This window comes from Eschscholzia californica, unplaced genomic scaffold (assembly GCF_041429995.1).
Source record: "Eschscholzia californica isolate CP2 unplaced genomic scaffold, dmEscCali1.0.p SCAF_4, whole genome shotgun sequence".
Lineage (NCBI taxonomy): Eukaryota > Viridiplantae > Streptophyta > Magnoliopsida > Ranunculales > Papaveraceae > Eschscholzia > Eschscholzia californica.
The window spans coordinates 52,267,588-52,287,772 of record NW_028238461.1 but is presented as its reverse complement, the minus strand read 5'-3'; the positions used below and the strand labels follow the sequence as shown (position 1 = coordinate 52,287,772).

Genomic DNA, 20,185 nt, shown 5'->3' with positions numbered 1-20,185 from the left:
GTGAGTTCTTATGGACAATCAAACATGAAAGCATATAGCTATGATTTACATGCTGGGGATTATTTCTCACCACCTAATGAACAAGTTACTCATTATCGTAGTAAGTGGGTTTTCATGTATGATAGCTATGATGTACATGATCACAGTTATTTCTCACCAAAAATTAACCCTTCACATTTGTTTGAATGATTTCTGATGATGTCGGGAAGTGATTTCCTTGGTTATCTTCTCGATGAAGTACAACCTGCAAAAACCAAAGAAAACAACCGATTCAAGTCAGTGGGGTGTTTTTGCAGTTCAAGGAAAGAATTGGAAATTAGAGTGTGGAACGCGACCTTCGGTCACCTTTTTACGTTTGGATGAGCTAGGAAAATGCACGCCTGAGATGATGCGGTGGTAATGTGTCAGTTTTGATGATAACCACACGTCGACGACCGTTTGAAAGATGACATCTGATGAGTTGTGGCAATGCACTTCTATAATGTGCAAATTGATAAATGTTGATATATGTGAATACATATATCAATTTGCACTACTATGAGTGAGAACCTCGTTTTATAAATCACAATATGAAAAATCAGAATACAAAACATCACATTTGAAACATGTTTATGAACATAAATTGTATGAAATGGATGATACAAAATGTGTTTTGTAATCAACAATTTGTGAAATAGTACAGAAGCTGAAACATAAGTTTGAAGACAAAACCCTAAAAAAAGACAAAGATAGTGAAACATAACCTTGAAGATGAAACAATACAAATGAAAGCATAAAAAATGCAAGGAGATGAAACTTCATGATTCTCTAAAGCTTCTCATGAGCATTGCGAAACCTTTATGAAGCATTGCCAATCGTTGATGGAGCTTGAAGATGAAGATGAAGATGAAGAAGAAGCTTGAAGATGTAGACGACGAATTGTTCATGGTGTTTTGTTTTTGACTTTTAGGGTTCCGGTTGTGTGTTACAATGTGTTTGATGAGCCTTTAGTAATGGATGGCGAGGAAACAAGAAATGTTAAGGGTGTGTTTGATATCTCCCATTTCCATGGAAATAAAAGAATTTCCATGGAAATAGGCATTTCCACCGTTTGATACGACGTGTAATTCCATGGCTTTAATTCCCTAGGGAATCTATTTCCATGAAATAGTTCACTTTTAATTCCTTGCTCCCCCCTCGGAATTAGTTTCCGTGGAAAGTCAAAAATCAAAATAAAAATATTTTAATATATTCAGATACTTGAAACCTAAAATTTAGCTCCAAATAATATATATTCAAAATGATATTGTTACCCATAAAATTTAGCAAAATAAAGTTTTCTTATACATTGTACAAATTACATTTTTGTCCTTCTTACCAAATGACATGTTTACAAAGTTGTCAAAATGATATTTTGGATTTCTATAGCCAAAATTACATTCTTACCCTTTTATAATATCAAATTGACATTTTACCCTTTTGTTGTCAAAATGACATTTTTACCCTCGTATAATATCAAAATGACATTTTTACCCTTAAATTAGTAAAGTAACACAAGGTTAAATAATCTTACAACATAGGGGTAAAAATATAACGGTAAACGCTGGGTAGCCAAGTGCGGAGCGGATAACTGCTGAAAGCATCTAAGTAGTAAGCCCACCCCAAGATGAGTGCTCTCCTATTCCGACTTCCCCAGAGCCTCCGGTAGCACAGCCGAGACAGCGACGGGTTCTCTGCCCATGCGGGGATGGAGCGACAGAAGTTTTGAGAATCCAAGAGAAGGTCACGGCGAGACGAGCCGTTTATCATTACGATAGGTGTCAAGTGGAAGTGCAGTGATGTATGCAGCTGAGGCATCCTAACAGACCAATAGACTTTTTTGATTATGGATCTACTACCAGAAATTCAATGCGTAATCTCAGCATTCAATGTGTATTCCTGAATAATCTCATTTTTCAATTATTCAACCATTTCATTTTACCAAGTTCAACGTTAGCCAGATTAGTCAACATTTATATGTTTCGATGCAACAACAAGATGTTATTTGTAACAAGTAGTTTTGTTGGTTGGTTAATTGGTCACATTTTATTCATGAAATGGGTTGGATTGGTATTATTCTGGATACGGCAAAATCATTCTATTAGATCGAATAAGTACCTTGTGTCAGAATTGAGAAATTCTATGGCTCGAATCTTTAGTATTCTCTTATTTATCACCTGTGTCTACTATTTAGGCAGAATACCGTCGCCTATTGTCACTAAGAAGCTGAAAGAAACCTCAGAAACGGAAGAAAGGGGGGAAAGTGAGGAAGAAACAGATGTAGAAATAGAAAAAATTTCTGAAACGAAGGGAACTAAACAGGAACAAGAAGGATCCACCGAAGAAGACCCATCCCCTTCCCTTTGTTCGGAAGAAAAGGAGGATCCGGACAAAATAGATGAAACGGAAAAGATCCAAGTGAATGGAAAGGAAAAAACAAAGGATAAATTCCACTTTCACTTTAAAGAGGCATGCTATAAAAATAGCCCAGTTTATGAAAATGCTTATCTTGATGGGAATCAAGAAAATTCGAAGTTAGAGATACTTAAACTTAAAGAAGATAAAGACCCCCTCTGCTTTGAAAAACCTCTTGTGACTCTTCTTTTCGACTATAAACGATGGAATCGTCCATTGCGATATATAAAAAATGATCGATTTGAAAATACTGTACGAAATGAAATGTCACAATATTTTTTTTATACATGCCAAAGTGATGGAAAAGAAAGAATATCTTTTACATATCCACCGAGTTTGTCAACTTTTTTGGAAATGTTAAAAGGAAAGATCTTTTTGTGCACAACAGAAAAACTCTCCTCGGAAGAACTGTATAATCATTGGATTTATACTAATGAAGAAAAAAAAAATAACTTAAGTAACACATTTTTAAATAGAATTGACGCTCTAGAGCAGGGGTCTCTTAATCTGGACATACTCGAAAAAAGGACTAGATTATGCAATGATGAGACTGAACAAGAATGCTTGCCTGAAAGATATGACCCTCTTTTGAACGGACCCTATCGCGGAACAATTAAAAAATTGTATTCAGACTCAAGTATGCATATGAATGATTCTTTAATCACCTCGAAAGACGATTCACCTTGGATAAATAAGTTTCATAGTATTCTTGCCACAAATTACCAAGAATTTGAACAAAAAAAAGATACATTTGATGGAAAATCATTACTGTCAGAACAAGGAAAAGTTGATTCAGAAAATGAAACGAAATATTTCTTGAAAACATAAGGGTGAAAATGTAATTTAGACAACATGAGGATGAAAATGTAATTTTCGCAAAATTAAAAATATCATTCAGACTACATAAAGAATAAATAAAAACTCTTAATTGAATATTATATTAGTAGAAGTTAGTTGTCAACCAAATAATAGAGTTCGTAATTCCACGGAATAAGAAATGACTAACAAACGAAAGAACTCTTATTTCCACGGAGTAAATTCCGTGGAAAGACTTTCCATGGAACTCTTGTATTTCCATGGAATTGTTTCCCTGATATCAAACACAACCTAAGAGATTTCGAAAGGGAAACAGGTGCTTCATCTTGGTTTCATGTCATGAGAGGAATATCCTGTTTCCAGAGAGTGAAAGAAAGAAAAAAAAACTAATGAAAATATGGTTCAGGAAGAGTTTCAAGAAAGAACAGTCAAGGATATTGATTTGGGCGAGAATTGAGAAGGGATTGAGTTGGAACAGATATTGTTATCGTAGGGTAATTGGGTACACAGTTCTAAAGGACTAAAATCCCTTTTTGTGGGAAGATAAAGGCCCTAATTCTTTTTTAGGTCTTATCCCTATGGACCAACAATTTTTTGCCGCATACCCTACTAAATTTCGAATATTTTAAAATTTAAATTTTTTGTCAGCTATACCATTCTTCTTTTTCGAGATTGGACTTTAAGAAAAATTACATTTGAATTACATTTGAATTACATTTAAATGACATTTATACATCATTGTCAATTGGTTTTGAGTTGGATGACTGCAATTAAGATATCTCAGGTCTTAAAGGCCATAGAAATACTCTTCGGCCCACCCTAGAGGCCCGAAAGCAAATCTATTCATGATTTACTTATTATTGCCTAAATTACGTGAGATAAATCTCGATGATCAACTACTTCCACTAACACTCGATCCCACGACCTCATGTGCTTAAGAGGGATTATCCAACCACTGCACCAAAGAGTGGTGGACAAGTATTTTACTCATACATAAATTCTCTGGGGAATCCATGTTTCTTAATAAAATCTCTGGGGAATAAATTCTCTGTGATCTATGTTTCTTAGTAAAATCTCCAGGAAATATTTTCCTACGAGGAATACAGAAAAATTTACAGTTTACAAAATTTACAATTTGTAATTTATTTTAAGTCATTTCCTCTTTCTTCTTCCCCTACTCATTCTTCTTCTCTGGAGAAAAAACTCACCCATCTCATCTCCTTCATAACCAAACAAATCTCTAACTCTTACTACCTTATTTCTCTAAAATCACAAACAAGGTCAGAGGGATAAAAAGGAAAAAAAACATTCTAAATCCTCGAAATTACCAAACAAAATCTTTTGAAGCCCTTAATACATCTTACATGGAACGTCTAAAGCAAGTTTCTAATCCATTAATCATTCCCAAGAAAAGTAAACACATTCTAAATCTTGAAAATCACTTAATTTTGGGCCTTAACACACACTTTTCATCACTTCTAAACATATCAAGTTTGTTCTCCATGTTTTAGGATGTAATGATTAGAATAAAACACAGATTTGAAGAAGAAGGTGAAGAAAAGAAGAAAGACTTAGAAGGAGTTTAAATCTATAAATATATTTTGTTTAAGTTTATAAAAGTTATTTTTAACTTCTTTTATGAGATCTTCTAAAGATTCAAATTTTGTGAACTCCAAAATTGAAAGCGTTATAGCAACAAATAGAAATAAAACAATTTCAGTTGGCTAATTTTATAGAAATTTTTTATTCTCCGGAGATTTTTCTTTATTCTCTAAAGTCGCGGCCAAATACAATACCTATTTGACAAAAAGGTTTAGTTCGCTCAAACACGGATGTCTCCCGTGCGACAAATTTTATCTGATACAAATAATAGTCACATGATGTTCATTAGAATTTATGTGACCAATTACTCGTCATTTTTTTAACAAATTGTAATGTAAGGTGGAAATAGTTGTCCAACTATGTGCATTTATTTTACTTACCAACTTAGTGGGGACTAATATTTTTCCGTTTCCAATTTTCCGTTTCCAAAGAGATAATTAAACACATTAAATTAATTAATAAATAAATAATTAGACATCATTAAACAAATAATATTCACGTCACACGTCACACGTCACACGTCAGTCTTCCTACTTTAAATGACAAATATATCAAAAAATGGTTTAAGCAAAACCAAACATTCGCGAAGGACTTTGAACATTTGATTCTTATCAATCAAATAACTTCGACGAACAAATAATATAGGACGCGGCTTTGGGGAATAAAGAAAATTTTCCGGAGAATAAAGACTTTTCTTAAAACTAGTCAAATAAGATTGACTTTTATGTTTCTTTTTTATTGCTAAGGGGCTTCTAATTTTAGAAGATGCTATAAAAAGGCTCCTTCATCTCATCACCTCTCTCTACCACCTCATCTTCTCGCCACCTCATCATCTTCTCCGGCGAAGGTCGTCTGTCGGCCAATTTTTCAGCCGACGACCTTCGCCGGAGAAGATGATGAGGTGGCGAGATGATGAAGTGGCAGAGAGAACTTTCAAAAAAATGTATTCTGTATTCCGCATAAAAATTTATTACCCGGAGAATTTTCAAAAATTTGAATTCTCTCGAGAATTTATTTCCCGGAGAATTTTCTTTATTCCCCAAAGCCGCAGCCATAATATAGGTTAAGAAGGTGATATAACCCATCAATTTTTTTTTTACCGAGACTTCTCTATCTATCACTTTACATTACTGCTTTCACTTCCTAACCTACAACTACTATTACATTTTCCATGGCATCTCAGCGCACGTTTGAAGATTTCAAATTGTTTCATTTGATAGAACAAATCTGCTCATTGTGTTGGCTATCAACCTACTTAGAGATTCAAAAGAAAGCATGAGAGTTATAGCATTTTTGTTATGAACGGAGGAGTTTGGATTTAAAAACATAATCTCGAAGTTGCGGCTCACTCGATCTGTTGAAATTGTCGCTCAAATTAATTGTGAACTTCACCTTCTTTTTCTCAATTGGAATTGTAGGTATGATCCCCCGTTAACCGAAGCGACAATTTCAACACGTCGAGTGAGCCACAACTTTAAGATAATGTTTTTGAATCTAAGCTTCTCCATTCATAACCAAAAGGCTATAACTTCCATGCTTTTTTTGGATCTCTAAGTAGGTTCATAACCTACACGGTGAACAAATCCCGTTTCATCAAATGGAATAATTTGAGATCTTCAAACATGCACCAAGATGCCATGAGGGATGCAATAATAGTTGCAGGGTCAGAAAGTGAGAGCAGCAATGCAAAAAGTGATAGATAGAGAGAAGCCTTAATAAATAAAAACTGATGGGTTGCCCTTCTTCCACTCTTTTATTTGTTTGTCGAATTTGTTTTAATTTGTAAGAATTAAATGTTCAAAGTCTTCGCAAATATGTATTTTTGCTTAAAATGTTTGAAATATGATTGTCATTTAAGGTAGGTTTGTTCTCTATGTTTTTAGGGTTTAGTGATTAGAAGACAACAAAACTTTGGAGAAGCAAGAACAAACGCTTGAAAGGAGTTTAGGGTTTAGATCTATAGAAATATTTTGTTTAAGTTTAATAGAAGTTCCTTCTAAATTCTTTTACTAGACCTTTCAAATTTTCTTTTTAACTCCAAAACTGAAAGTCCTATAGCAACATAGAGAAATAAAAAAGCCAATCTCTGACCAATTTCGTATAAAAATTCCTTAAAGCCGCAACCAAAAACATTACTCATTTGACAAAAGGGTCATTACAAAAATGGAGATTATATGTGACGGACTTTTTCCGACGGATAATGGAGAATGGTCGGTAATAGGCATGATTTTCCGACGGATCTGTTAGAATCCGTCGGAATTATCAATATTTTCGACGGGATACCTGGCCTCCGTCGAAAATGATTAGTATTTGTGACGGTTAATTACTTACCAACCGACGTAAATATGCAACTTGCTAATTGGAAATTTTCATTTTTCCCGACGGCTGCCTCTGCCCTCGAAAAAAGCCCATATTACGACGGTGGAAAAGTTTTTTCCGTCGGAATATGGAATGATTTCTGGCGCCAAAAATTTTTCGCGGAAATATTTTCCGGGAGAACTATTTTCTTCCACTTTGGTGGTTGAAAATAGTTGCCCTAAAATCGCGTATTCCATTCCCTCTCTCTTCAGTTCTTTCAGAAAACTTTCCACAGCTCCCTATCCATCTCTCTCCGTTCTCCATCTCTTTCCATTCTCCATCTCTCTCCGTTCTTCATCTCTTTCCATTCTCCATCTCTCTCAGTTCTCCAGCTCTTTATCTCTCCATCTCTCTCCCAGAAGAATTAGCAGGTAAATGTTAAATTCACGATTATATAATAATCGGAGATACAGACATGAAATAAAGACACGATAATTTAACGTGGTTCGGTCGAATACTCAAGACCTACATCCACGGAGAAATAACTCTTTATTAATAATCACCACATTCAATTGTGGGAGTTGATCGGTTACATTGGTCAGACATAACTCAATGATTTTGAATCCTAGAACCCTTTCCTATTTATAGATGACTTAGGATTTAGGGTTTCCTAGTTTCTGATTACTAAACTAGGAAATAATACAAAATCTATCTAATATTACCATTAGATAGTTACAAGAGATATTCTGAATATAAGAAACTAAATCTTCACATATCTTCAATATATCTTCAAATATCTTCAATATTCTGAATTCTTCTTGATCGTCGGATCTCGTCTTCTCGATCCGTCACGTACATACACGTGTTACACACGTATATTATTTCTGCAACTTATCTTTAACCGTCGGATCTCCTATTTTCGATCCGTCTTATGTAACGTATCCTATTACCCCCCCCCCCCCCCCCCCCCCCCCCCCCCCCCCCCCGCAAGTTGGAGCACGTAAATTTTGAAGTGTTCGACTTGGAGAGAGAAAAATGAAATACTTCTTGATTCGTCGTATTCGTCTTCTTGCAACTCTTAGATTGTGGATGCGCTGGCAGATGATTGAACGATGATTAAGGTTGGTAGATACAGTCAAAGATTGAACGATAATCAATGACAACGAAATTACATGTATTGTTGTCATGTATATAAAGTTGGTCATTGTTTTGAAAGAAAATGTCGACAACAAAAAGTTGTGATAATCAATGTCGGCAAGAAGGAAATTGTCGTATAAAAATATCAAGTAATTAACTTAATGAGTCACAACAAAATAAAATTTTGTGTTGAAAATTGACAAGTTCAACATTGTCTAATGAGTGTCAACAAAATAATATTGTTGGAAATCGACAAGAAATCATTGTCGGAATGCCAAAAATTATTGGATAAGTAACAACCAAAAAATGGTCGTCATGAAATTCATTGCCAAAAAAGGCAAGATCACGGATATAATTTCGGAACTAAAAATAGAGATAATCTATTCGTTGAAGAGATATTCTATTAGGTGAAAAAAATATTCCAAAATATAATTTGGTAGGAAAAGTCCAAAATAGAATTGGAAATAAAGAAAATAATCATAAGAAATATATGATTATGAAAAGTTCGCGGTTGAATTCCGGAATTAAAATCCAAAACTAGGAATTCTTTCTCCGTTGAAAGAAAAGACCAAAATTTTGGTAGAGAAATAAAATCGTCATTAAAAAAATGACTTTGGAAGTGTCACGGATATATCCGGAAAAAAAATTAGATGAAATTAATTTATTTTTAGTGTCACAAATAGAATAGAAAATGGTGACAGAAAATTTCGTCACAACTATAAATAGTTGGATATAAGGTGACAGTAGTAGTCTGTCGCAAAAATAATTTTTTCAACAGTAAGAAACTGTGGCTAAAGTTGTTCACACAAAACTGTGGCAAAAGCTAAATCTGTCACAAATATTTAATTTGGGGAAATATAGGAACTTTTAAATTAGGGTTTATCAAAATTGAGAAATTTCTTAAAATTTGGATTTCCCAAATCAGAATTTCACAATAAAATCATTGGAAGAAACTCCAAATCGATGATTGATATAGACCATACTTATCCAATTCGGCCAAAAACGACCTTCAATAGATTGCTTAGTCTTTAGAGAGAGAAAGCTCCAAAAAATTATGAATTTTTTTGGTTGAAATCATCATAGATGATTGGGGGTAAAGAAGAATATAATAATACTATTTAATGCTCATTCCAGACGAGAACAAGAAGTCCTACCAGTGGTGGTCGGCCATAGTAGAAACCATAAGGGTTTCTCGTGAGAGAGGAGCTCTCAGGAAGAAGAAAAGAAATGGTCGGATTGAAGTGATAGGTTAGGGTTGCCAAACTCGGGTTTACTCTAGCACACATAAACCTACATCATTCACAAATTTGAGTTAAAAAATTCATTATGTTCTCTCTCTATCTTTCTCTCACCTGTTCTATTAGGTTTTTAGGGCTCTATTTGTGAATGATGTAGGTTTATCTAGAAATTAGATAATCGATTGTAAATTTGGAATTTTTTAACTCAAATTTTTCTGCTATTTGTGTATGAGCGTCAATTAGGTTTCAACAAAAGGAGAATTCCATCAGTTACTGTTAATAGGAATCGATTGTTACAGGTCAAATTCTCAAGTCTACGCTCCCATTAGGTTTAATCGATTCCCCTTCCCCTTTAACTTCAATTAGTTTTGTTTTGACTTAATCCTTGACTGTTTCAGCACTACTTTGTAGTTTGTATAGATAGATAGATAGTATTTTAGTTCCAATCTTGTCTGATTGTTGACATGAAGAAAAGTTATGTAATGGAGAGAGAAACCTTTTATCAAATTCTTTTACATTGTCTTCCTTCTGATTCTAAAGATGGAGAGAAACAAGGTAAGCAACTTGCGTTGCCATTTCGGGTTCTTCCATGGGAAGCATAAGTTCATTATGTTCTGTTTGTTCATAGAGTATCTGGATTATCGAGTGGTTTGTATTTCTTGGTGAGAAATGAAGGTCATTTTGATGATCTTAAAAAAGCAACAAGATCCGATTTTGAGTGGGTCAAACCGGAAGGTTGTCCCAATGATCTCCCTCTGTATAGACTTGAATCAGGTGATTGTCAAGTGCTTGCCCAACGACTTTCATGTCATCAGGTCTGTGTTATCTTAAACGTCGTCCCACTCGTCGGATTTGTTGTTGGAAGAACAAACATCTCTCTCTCTCTCTTTATTTCATTTCATCTCATCTCATCTTAGAGAGAGAAAACCCCAAATGGTTTGGTCTTCCCTCCAATCTCATTGTGAGTGAGGGAACCTTATTCTAAATGTGGGAACATTTTGTTCCATTTTTAGAATATTTTTCTTGATTTTGATCTTATTGTTCTTAAAATTTAATAGAGAAAATGTATATCGGAGAAGAAACGGAGGAGAACAAAGCCGTCAGCATGCTTGTTCTCTCGAACCTACAATCGTTGTAGCTGCTAAGGCTGCTTATCATGATATCCTGGATAATCATGATATTAACATTATCTCATAGAATTCTCCTGGATAATCGAAGGAGGAAGAAGCTTTCATTAAAATTGAAATAGCATTTAGGGGTTATCTGGTATTAGCCTTCTTCCTGTTCATATGTTGTTTCTTCCCCAATTTTTGTGATATTAACATTATCTCATAGAATTCTCTGGTTTCAAATGGTACGTCAAAGATATATAGAAAGTAAACTAAGATATGGGTTGGGTATATTCACTATACGTTTTTACCTTTTACGAACAATGAGTTCCATTAATGAGATGTGTTTCAGTACTCCGGAAATTAAAAGGAGGGGTTATTTGGTATTAGCCTTTGTCTTGTTGATGTTTTGTTTCCCTGAATTTACATTGTTTTATTTTTGTGATGGTTAAATAACTTAAATTATAAAGCAAAAGAGAAGTCGTCATCTATTCAGCATTTACTCCTACCCCCTTCTTAGAAAGTCAATGCCTATCCTTGTTTACTGAATTACAAGAACATGACATCCTAGGCCATGTCAAATATTATCTTACTGAGTGGGGACAACAGTGACTGTTAAGAAATGGTATGAGTCTCTCATCTACTCCCGAGAGGAGCTCAATGTAGCTAGCTGTTAAATAGTTAGTTGCTGACTACTGTACTAAATTGTATTGTCTTAATGAACATCTCTTTGTATTCAATGGAAGACCACATAAATACTTTTGATCTTAAGGGTTTATAAGCACATATTTGTTTGCAGGAAGTGAAGGCCATACACTTGAGGAAGCTAAGTCAATTAATCTGTCATTAAGTTCAATAGGGAAGTGCATAAATGCCCGTCAAAGAACAGTCACATGTGCCAGTTTGTGATTCAAAGCTTACAAGGCTGCTTCAAGATTCATTTGGAGGCAAGTAATTCTTCTTTCAACTTGTTTGTTGATTGTTATTTATTGTCCGGAATGAACAAATCTTATCTCGTACACTTCAATTGGATGTTTTATTGATTATATCTTCATAGTAGTTGGTCATCCATTTGTTCAACTATAAGAAGACACACCTCAGACTTAAGAGATGAAACTGCACCTGTACAAATAATAGATGCACCACATTGCTTTTATTGAAGGGATTTGTCTATCCAACACACGAGAATTATGAGATGAGCATTAATATATATTGTATTCTTTTCATTGATTGTACCACTTACTGAAAATTACTAGTTTACTGTCAAATGTTAAGGTCTCCTCATGTCTTGCACACTTAAGTTGTTATTCATCAAAACTTGGAGCACATGTCCTGCATTATTCTGTAAATATAGTATGTATGATTGTATGCACATGTTTTGTTTTGTAGGATAACTATGGTAGTAGTGACTATCGATATAAAATATGTTAGCCCTTGGTTAAACCTTTCAAAGATCAGCGTCAACTCATAATCTTTATGTTTTTTAGTAGGGAAGAGTTGTTCTTACTTTCCTTGATTCAGTTCTGGATAAGGCACTATGGAGCACTGTTGCTCTGTCGGCTACTCGTGGTCGTGGAAAATCAGCCGCACTTGGTCTTGCAATGGCAGGAGTTATTGCTGCAGCATTATATTCCTATGATGACAAAATTGTTTTTTTTAGTTCTTTAGTATCCCATATCATCTTTTATTTGTTGTCGATGTGTCCATTTAGTTCTTTCTACATGCAGCTATTCAAATATTTTTGTAACTGCGTGGCCCGGAGAACTTGAAAATGTTCTTCAAATTTGTGCGCAAGGGTTTTGACGGTCTCGAGTGTAAGGTATATATCTTCTCAATCTCTGGGTTCAGATGAATTTTGTTTATACTAGTTAAGTCGTTAGTAGTAACACTAGAATCTATGTGACATTACTAGGAAAGCTAAGAATAGAAAGAACATTACTTAGTATTTGTAGTAACATTGGAAACTTATGTTGATCTTTCTCATGATCATTTTATCTTTCATAGCTTGAAGTTTATATTGATCAGGGCTGATTTCTGATTGCCTTCACTATGGGCTGAGATCGCAGACGGAGATGCTCATGAAATTGTAAGCAACTTGACAGAACAAAGAAGTAGGCGCAGGAGATCCTTCCGCCAACCATTCTTGTATCTGTTAGCGTAAACGGACTTTAAGTACGTATATTTTTCGGCTTAGCCATGTTCCCTGAGAGGCCTCAAAAAGGAGCTAGAACAGTAGTTTATTGGCCCTGTGATGCTCTCCACCGGACGCCGAATGAACAAGATTGAGCTAGCACGCCAGACTTGTTTATGTCTGGTCTGTTGAGAATTCGAGATTCCAATCTGCTGCTTATTCAGGTACTGGTACTAGCTAATGCTTTTCTTTCTCCTCTGTGGACAAAAAAATGTTTTGCATTGCAATCGCGCGGGAAACGAAAACAAAGGCCTTAGCACAAGCATTAAGTAAACTACCTCTCCCCTATGGTCGAGCTTGTTCTCACATCCTCTCTATGGGAAACAATAAGATGAGTACTTCGGGTACTTCTTTTGAAAGTTATTACATGTCATTCATATAGACTCTATACCACTAAAGCAACCAAGCAAGAAGCTGACCCTGTATAAAGATTGTATCTAACTTTCTTAACAGAGGAACAATTAATCAGACTCATAGATGCAGTTTTTATTTTATTTGTTCTAATCAATTTGGGGTTTTGTATCTATACAATTAAATTTTATATGTTACACTGTAAAGAGAAGTTTTAAGTAATTTTTGTGAACTGGTGTCTTGTATTTAAGGTTTAAATTATGAATTTTTCTTTTTTAAAAGTATGTACGTCGCCCCTGTTTGCGACGAACTTTCCAATGGACTCCTGCCGTCGAAAAAACTTTTTCTGACGGAAATTTCTCTATTTGCGACGGGCTTATGCCGTCACAAATCAGTTTCATTTTTGTAGTGGGTATAGTTCACTGCAACACTGATCATTTGACAAAATGGTATAGCTTGCTGCAATATTATCTCTTGTGGGCAAATTTTATCTAATACAAATAATAATCACATGATGTCCATTAGAATTGTTGTGACCAATTACTTGTCATTTCCTAACAAATTGTAACGTTAGGTGGAAATTAGTTGTACAACGATATGCATTTATTTTAGTTATCAACTTAGATGCGACTAATATTTTTCCGTTTCTAAAAAGATAATTAGGCACATGAAATTAGTACCTAAATAATTAGAGATCATTTAATAAATAATATTCATGTAACACGTCAATCCTACGACTTCAAATGACAAATTTATCAAAGATGATTTAAACAAAACAAACATTTGCGAGGGACTTTGAAAATTTAATTGTTACCAATTAAACAACTTCGACAAACAAATAAAAGAGGTTAAGAAGGTGTTTATCAAAGATGATTTAAACAAAACAAACATTTGCAAGGGACTTTGAAAATTTAATTGTTACCAATTAAACAACTTCGACAAACAAATAAAAGAGGTTAAGAAGGTGATAACCCATCAGTTTTTTTACCGAGACTTCTCTATCTATCACTTTGCATTACTGCTTTCACTTTCTAACCTACAACCACTATTGCATTTCTCATGACATCTCAGCGCACATTTGAAGATTTCAAACTATTACATTTGATGAAATGGGATCTGCTCATTGTGTTAGCTATGAACCTACTTAGAGATGCAAAAGAAAACATGAAAGTTATAGCCTTTTTGTTATGGATGGAGGAGTTTGGATTTAAAAACATTATCTCGAAGTTGCGGCTCACTCGATCTGTTGAAATTGTCACTCCAATTAATTATGAGCTTCACATTCTCTTTCCTAATAGGAATTGTAGGTATTATCCACCATTAACTGAAGCGACAATTTCAACAGGTCGAGTGAGCCGCAACTTCATAATGATGTTTTTGAAATCCAAGTTCCTCTGTTCATAACCAAAAGGCTATAACTTTCATGCTTTCATTTGGATCTCTAAGTAGGTTGATAACCAACACGGTGAACAAATCCCATTTCATGAAATAGTTTCAGATCTTCAAACATGCAACGAGATGCCACGAGGAATGCAATAATAGTTGCAGGGTCAGAAAGTGAGAGCAGTAACGCAAAAAATGATAGATAGAGGGAAGCCTTAATAAAAAAAAATTGATGTGCCTTCTTACCCTCTTTTGTTTGTTTGTCGAAGTTGTTTAATTTGTAAGAGTTAAATGCCCAAAGTCTTTCACAAATGTGTAATGTTGCTTAAATCATTTGAAATATATTTGTCATTTAAGGTAGGATTGATGTGTTACGTGAATATTGTTCGTTTAATGACGTGCATTTATTTAATTATTAATTTAATGTGCCTAATTATCTTCTTAGAAATAGGAAATTATTAGTCGCAACTAAATTAGTAACTAAAACAAATACATTCTATGGGTAACTACTTTTCACCTAACATTCCAATTTGTACGAAAATGAGAGTAATTTGTCGCATCAATTCTAATGGACATCATGTGATTATATTTTTATTAGATGAAATTTGTCGTCCCGAAGAAATCAATGTCGTTGTAAACACACCCTTTTGTCTCTTGGATACATTTCTACTGCGGTGTGTACTCTGGAGGTCTTAATACCAAAATGTTTAGGTAAAATTTTGCTTTTACTTAGGGAGGTGGAGTGGTCTGGGAAAGTACATTTTGGAGATGTAACAGGTTAAAGTGAATAAGATTTTACTTATATTCTTTTTATGAAGGTGGATGGTTTATGAAAATAAGATTTTACTTATATTTTGGAGTATTAAAAGATGATCACACAATATATTTTTTAGGAGCTTAAAGCATATATCACGAGCATACTAGTACTTGTACCGTATATTGAACTGATCTGCACTTTAGGTTACATTTAGTTAAAAAATATAAGAATTGAAGATTTTCATGCTAGTTACTCATGTTGGAGTTGTGGCTTCATATACATACGATAATTGAAAAACAACTATTAATTACCAACTTCGTTTTATTACGTGCGAGTAATATAGATACTATTATAATTAACTATAAATTTAGTAAAGAATACGGTACTTCTGCAGATTGACAAATGTTTTTGGCCAGTGGTTTACCACTTGTAAATTAGCTATATATTTCTAATAGCTAATTATTCAAATCATATTTAACAGCTCTCATGTTTCATGTATTTTATTCTATCATATTTTATCTAACTCTTTTTTTTTTACTAGGACAAAAATATTGTATTAATATAAAATGACAATCGCAATGTGGGCAAGAAAACCAACTTACTAGCTCTGTATAATTTGTTTGGTTTTGGGTCTGACATCTGAATTACCCTAGAGCCAATGAAAGCATGCAACTCATCACCATCTGCCTCTAAATGGAAAAGGTTGTCTTCGAAATTTTTGACCTGAAAATGTTACAATCAAGCAATTATTATATAGTGAATTCTACTGCAATAATGAATGACTGATAATTCCTCCAACACCGATCCGCAAAAAAAACTAATAACACAAAGTTGAGTGTACAAGTTATGACCAACACAAGACCTAGTAACAATTCATGTACCAGAAAATACTTCACCTAAACATACTTGCAGTCTAAATCTAGATAGTAATGTTATTGTAGTAATTGAAATATCAACCTTTTTTAGCCATCTTCGAACCCACGAGCAAACCAATTTTTAACCAAGACAAGAATGAAGGACGATCAAATAGTTATTCCATTTTAAGATAGCGTTGCTTATTTATTGTTCGTTTATAAATACTAGTCTCGTGACACACGTCGGTTCGTATCTTTTTACATATCTTAGAAATGTTTACTTATATCTCGTAACACAAATAAGATTCTAACTTAAAATGTAGAATGAAAACAAAACAAGAGTTAAAACATATTGCATACCAACAGTATGAAGATCCATGTGTATCCGATTTGAAACCTAGAGAACTAGGAGAAACATAAGTTGCAGTATATAAATAGATAGAGAAAAGAAGGTTATATTGTATACCAATTTTTCGCTCCAAAACTCGTACAACTGTTTCTTCTTGTCCTTTGATCCTTTATGAACATAACCTTTATATTTCTTCAAGAAGATGGGAAGAGGGTATGGCACTCAAAGAATGAAATGGTGGGGTATCAAAGAACCAGCATTAAAGGAGAGAGAATCAGAGATTCATTTTCTGCTATAGCCTCTGATAACAGGGAGAGAAACTACACTAGAGAAACTCGAATACCTAGTTGCAGGTGTGCACCACATTAGGGTTATGAGATTGTTGGAATATTTATACCCCACAAACCCTCCCCTGCTATCCTAAGTGCAATTTAAGTGGTCCTTTTTTTCTGGTGACTGGGCCTTTGGTCCAACTGTTTTACCCTAATAACTGTACAGAAAACGGGTCAGGTTGACCGGGGGTTTCTTCCTGTCCTGGGCTAGGTCTCAGTTTGAGCCCGACGAGCTAGGTCCGACAAAAGTCCTGGTTCAACGCATTATCTTTTCTTCCTTTTATTTTCAAAATTCCATAGATTTTGAAAAAACGATTTTAAATCTCTCTTTTTAAGCAATGGAAACATTTCAAAGATTTCTTTCCAACAAAGTCATTCATAAACTCTTTGCCAAAAAATCTTTCATTAACTTATTCATATAAATCATGTCCTATTAATTATTCTCAAAATCATGTCATAATAATTATTCCCAAAAAGTCATTCCTAAAATCATTTCTAAAAGGTTTTTCTAAAGAATCTTTCCTAAACTTATTTATGTAAATCATTCTCAATATTTTTTTTTCCAAAAAATCATTCCTGACCTTAATGAAATAAATCTTGTCTTATTAATTATTCTCAAAAAATTATTCCTAGATCTATGGATTTATACCTTTCAAAATAAACTATGGATTTATATTTTTTTAATTTTAAAACTTAATAAAAAATAGTATTATTTTTAAAATATCTTGGATGATCTGGCCCGGTATTTTGGAGCACCACTAACTAAACTAAACTTTACCTGAACAGTTTGGTTATGTTGCAGGGTCAGCCCTGACTTTTTTGGGGCCCGAAGCAGACTTCACAAATGTGGCCCCAAATTTGTTACTCTAGAAATCCAAATTTCCAATACTCACGCTTTTCTTCAAAAAGAACTTATCAATTTTCCGAAAAGAATATATCGGTATATAAGGTTTTACAGTTTTGCACATAGTAAAGTTTGTGAAATCTCACACACATTATGCAAGATTTAAACACATGTTAAATTGCACAAGTTCAAAATTAGTTGCATGAGTTTGCACAATGAGTTAAAACCTCAAAAGTATATACATGTACTTGTAACCAAGCTGACCAAGAAGTTTGACCTTACATATATATCACTTAGATTGTTAATATCGTTTTGTATCAAACCTTTCCGGATATTTGATTTTACATATTGACTCAAACTTGAAAACCGTTGTGAAGGGCTTCTCCTTGAGATTTTCAAAGGGAGTAACTTCTTGAGTTTCCAAGAATGAGTGGAATGGAGGGAGGAGAAGAGAAGGATAGAGACATGAAGATAAAGGTGGAGAAGTGAGGGGGTGAGAGTGAGAGAGAGTGTGAGGGATGAAGGAGAGAGGTATGAAATTGAAGATGTGTGGCGGTGAAAGAGTGTGGCTGACTCATTATTAGATGACCAAGAAGTGTGACCTAACATCTCACCTAGATTGTTAATATAGCTTTGTATCAAACTTTTTCGGAGATTTGATCTTACATATTAACTCAAACTTGGAAACCGTTGTGAAGGGATTCTCCTTGAGATTTTTGACCGGAGTATCTTATTGAGTTTTCAAGAATGAGTGGCATGGAGGGAGAAAAAGAGAAGGATAGAGACATGAAGATAAATGTGGAGAAGTGAGGGAGTGAGTGAGAGAGAGAGAGAGAGAGAGAGAGAGAGAGAGAGAGAGTGAGGGATGAAAGAGAGGTATGAAATTGAAGAGGTGTGGCACTGAGAGAGTGTGTGGCTGACTCATTAGTAGATGACCAATATGCACTTCACGCTGACAATTAACTTTAAAATGCGAAGATGACTAGACTAAAGAGAAATGATGAAGAAATTAATTTGAAAAAAAATGTAAATAATTTGGGGCAAATTTAACTGGAAACATAAACATGAGGGTCAAATTTTATAATTGGTCACAATTAGGTCCAAATTCTGAAGATGGTTATAACACTAGGGAGGGGCCATATCTGAATCAAACAGTTCAAATAAGGTTAAAGTGGCTGCGCTGGAGGCACAAATGAAACGGTGGGCCCGTAAGAACAGTTTGGATTTAAAGTGGCTTGAAAGTTGGACGTGATGCCCTTTATGTTTTGTGGCCTGGGTTGCTTCCTTTTCTTTTCTTTTCTTTATAGGCACCTCAATGATACTGCTAGTTCAAAAGAGAACCAAATGTGGTCCCAAAAATTGGGTGGCCCAAAGCGAGGCTTTGCTCGCTTTGGGCCAGGGTCGCCCCTGTTTTGTTGGGTAACCGAACCACAGGATCAAGCTGAAAACTATTGAGCTCAAGATACCCTAAGTTGTAGGGTATGATTGTATTTATAATGAAATCAAGAGGAATACAATTTCAAATATACCCTTCAATATACATGTAAAGACTAATATATACAATTCACTCTAATACCCCCCCTCAAGCCGAACATCTTGGAAGAAGAGAGAGCTTGAAATTGAGAGTTTGAAACCTCTGAGTGGACGAGCCTTTAGTGAGAATGTCTTCAATTTGATCTTCATCAGGCAAGAATGAACCTTGAGATTTCCCTTTGCAACTTGCTCACGGACAAAATGAAAATTAATGGCCACATGCTTGGTTCGTGAATGAAGAATAGGGTTGACTGCTAGATAGGTGGTGCTTACATTATCACAATAGATAATAGGAGGCTGTGAAGGTGCAAAGCCCAGTTCATCAAGTAGGTTAGCCAAAGAATTTCTGCTGTAGTTTGGGCCACGACCCTATACTCGGCTTCGGTGGATGAACGGGCAACAGTGGGTTGGGTCTTTGAGACCCAAGCAATAATATTTGGCCCGAGAAAAACACAGGAGCCTGATGTGGACCGTCTATCATCTGGGTTACCCGCCTAGTCAGCATCGGAGTAGCCAGTGAGAGGAAAATGAGCTGCTCGTCGGAAACATAAACCATGAGAGAGAGTGCCTTTCAGGTAGCGAAATATTCGCTTAGCAGCAGAGAGATGAACTGTGGTTGGTGTACCCATGAACTTAGAAATTTGGTTTACAGCATAAGCTATGTCAGGTCGAGTAAGAGTTAAATATTGAAAAGATCCAACCATACATCGAAAAATAGTGGGATCAGTAAGTAAGGCACCATCTGATTTGGAGAGCTTCGAACCAGGAAGAACAGGGTTGAGACTGATTTGGAGTCCAGAAGACCAAATCGTTTTAATAAATCCAAAGAGTACTTTTGTTGAGTGAGAATGAGAGAGTCATTTGATCGAGTGGCCTCCATACCCAAAAAGTAGCTTAAGTCACCAAGATCAGTCATCTCAAATTTCGTTTTCAAACAGTCAATTAGATGATCAAGCAT

The 20,185-nt window shown here is 34.8% G+C and overlaps 2 long non-coding RNA genes across 2 annotated transcripts; one reads left to right on the top strand and one right to left on the bottom strand.

Moving 5' to 3' along the window:
- Positions 1 to 345: 345 nt before the first annotated feature.
- On the bottom strand, positions 346 to 16,862 carry LOC147545956 (uncharacterized). Its single transcript, XR_015224249.1, has 3 exons — positions 16,636 to 16,862; positions 15,918 to 16,038; positions 346 to 549 (listed from the first exon to the last, which is right to left on the bottom strand). It is a non-coding gene; the product is annotated as an uncharacterized LOC147545956 (long non-coding RNA).
- LOC147545957 (uncharacterized) lies at positions 7,293 to 13,407 on the top strand. Its single transcript, XR_015224247.1, has 4 exons — positions 7,293 to 7,580; positions 9,768 to 10,790; positions 11,433 to 12,452; positions 12,659 to 13,407. It is a non-coding gene; the product is annotated as an uncharacterized LOC147545957 (long non-coding RNA).
- Positions 16,863 to 20,185: the final 3,323 nt, after the last annotated feature.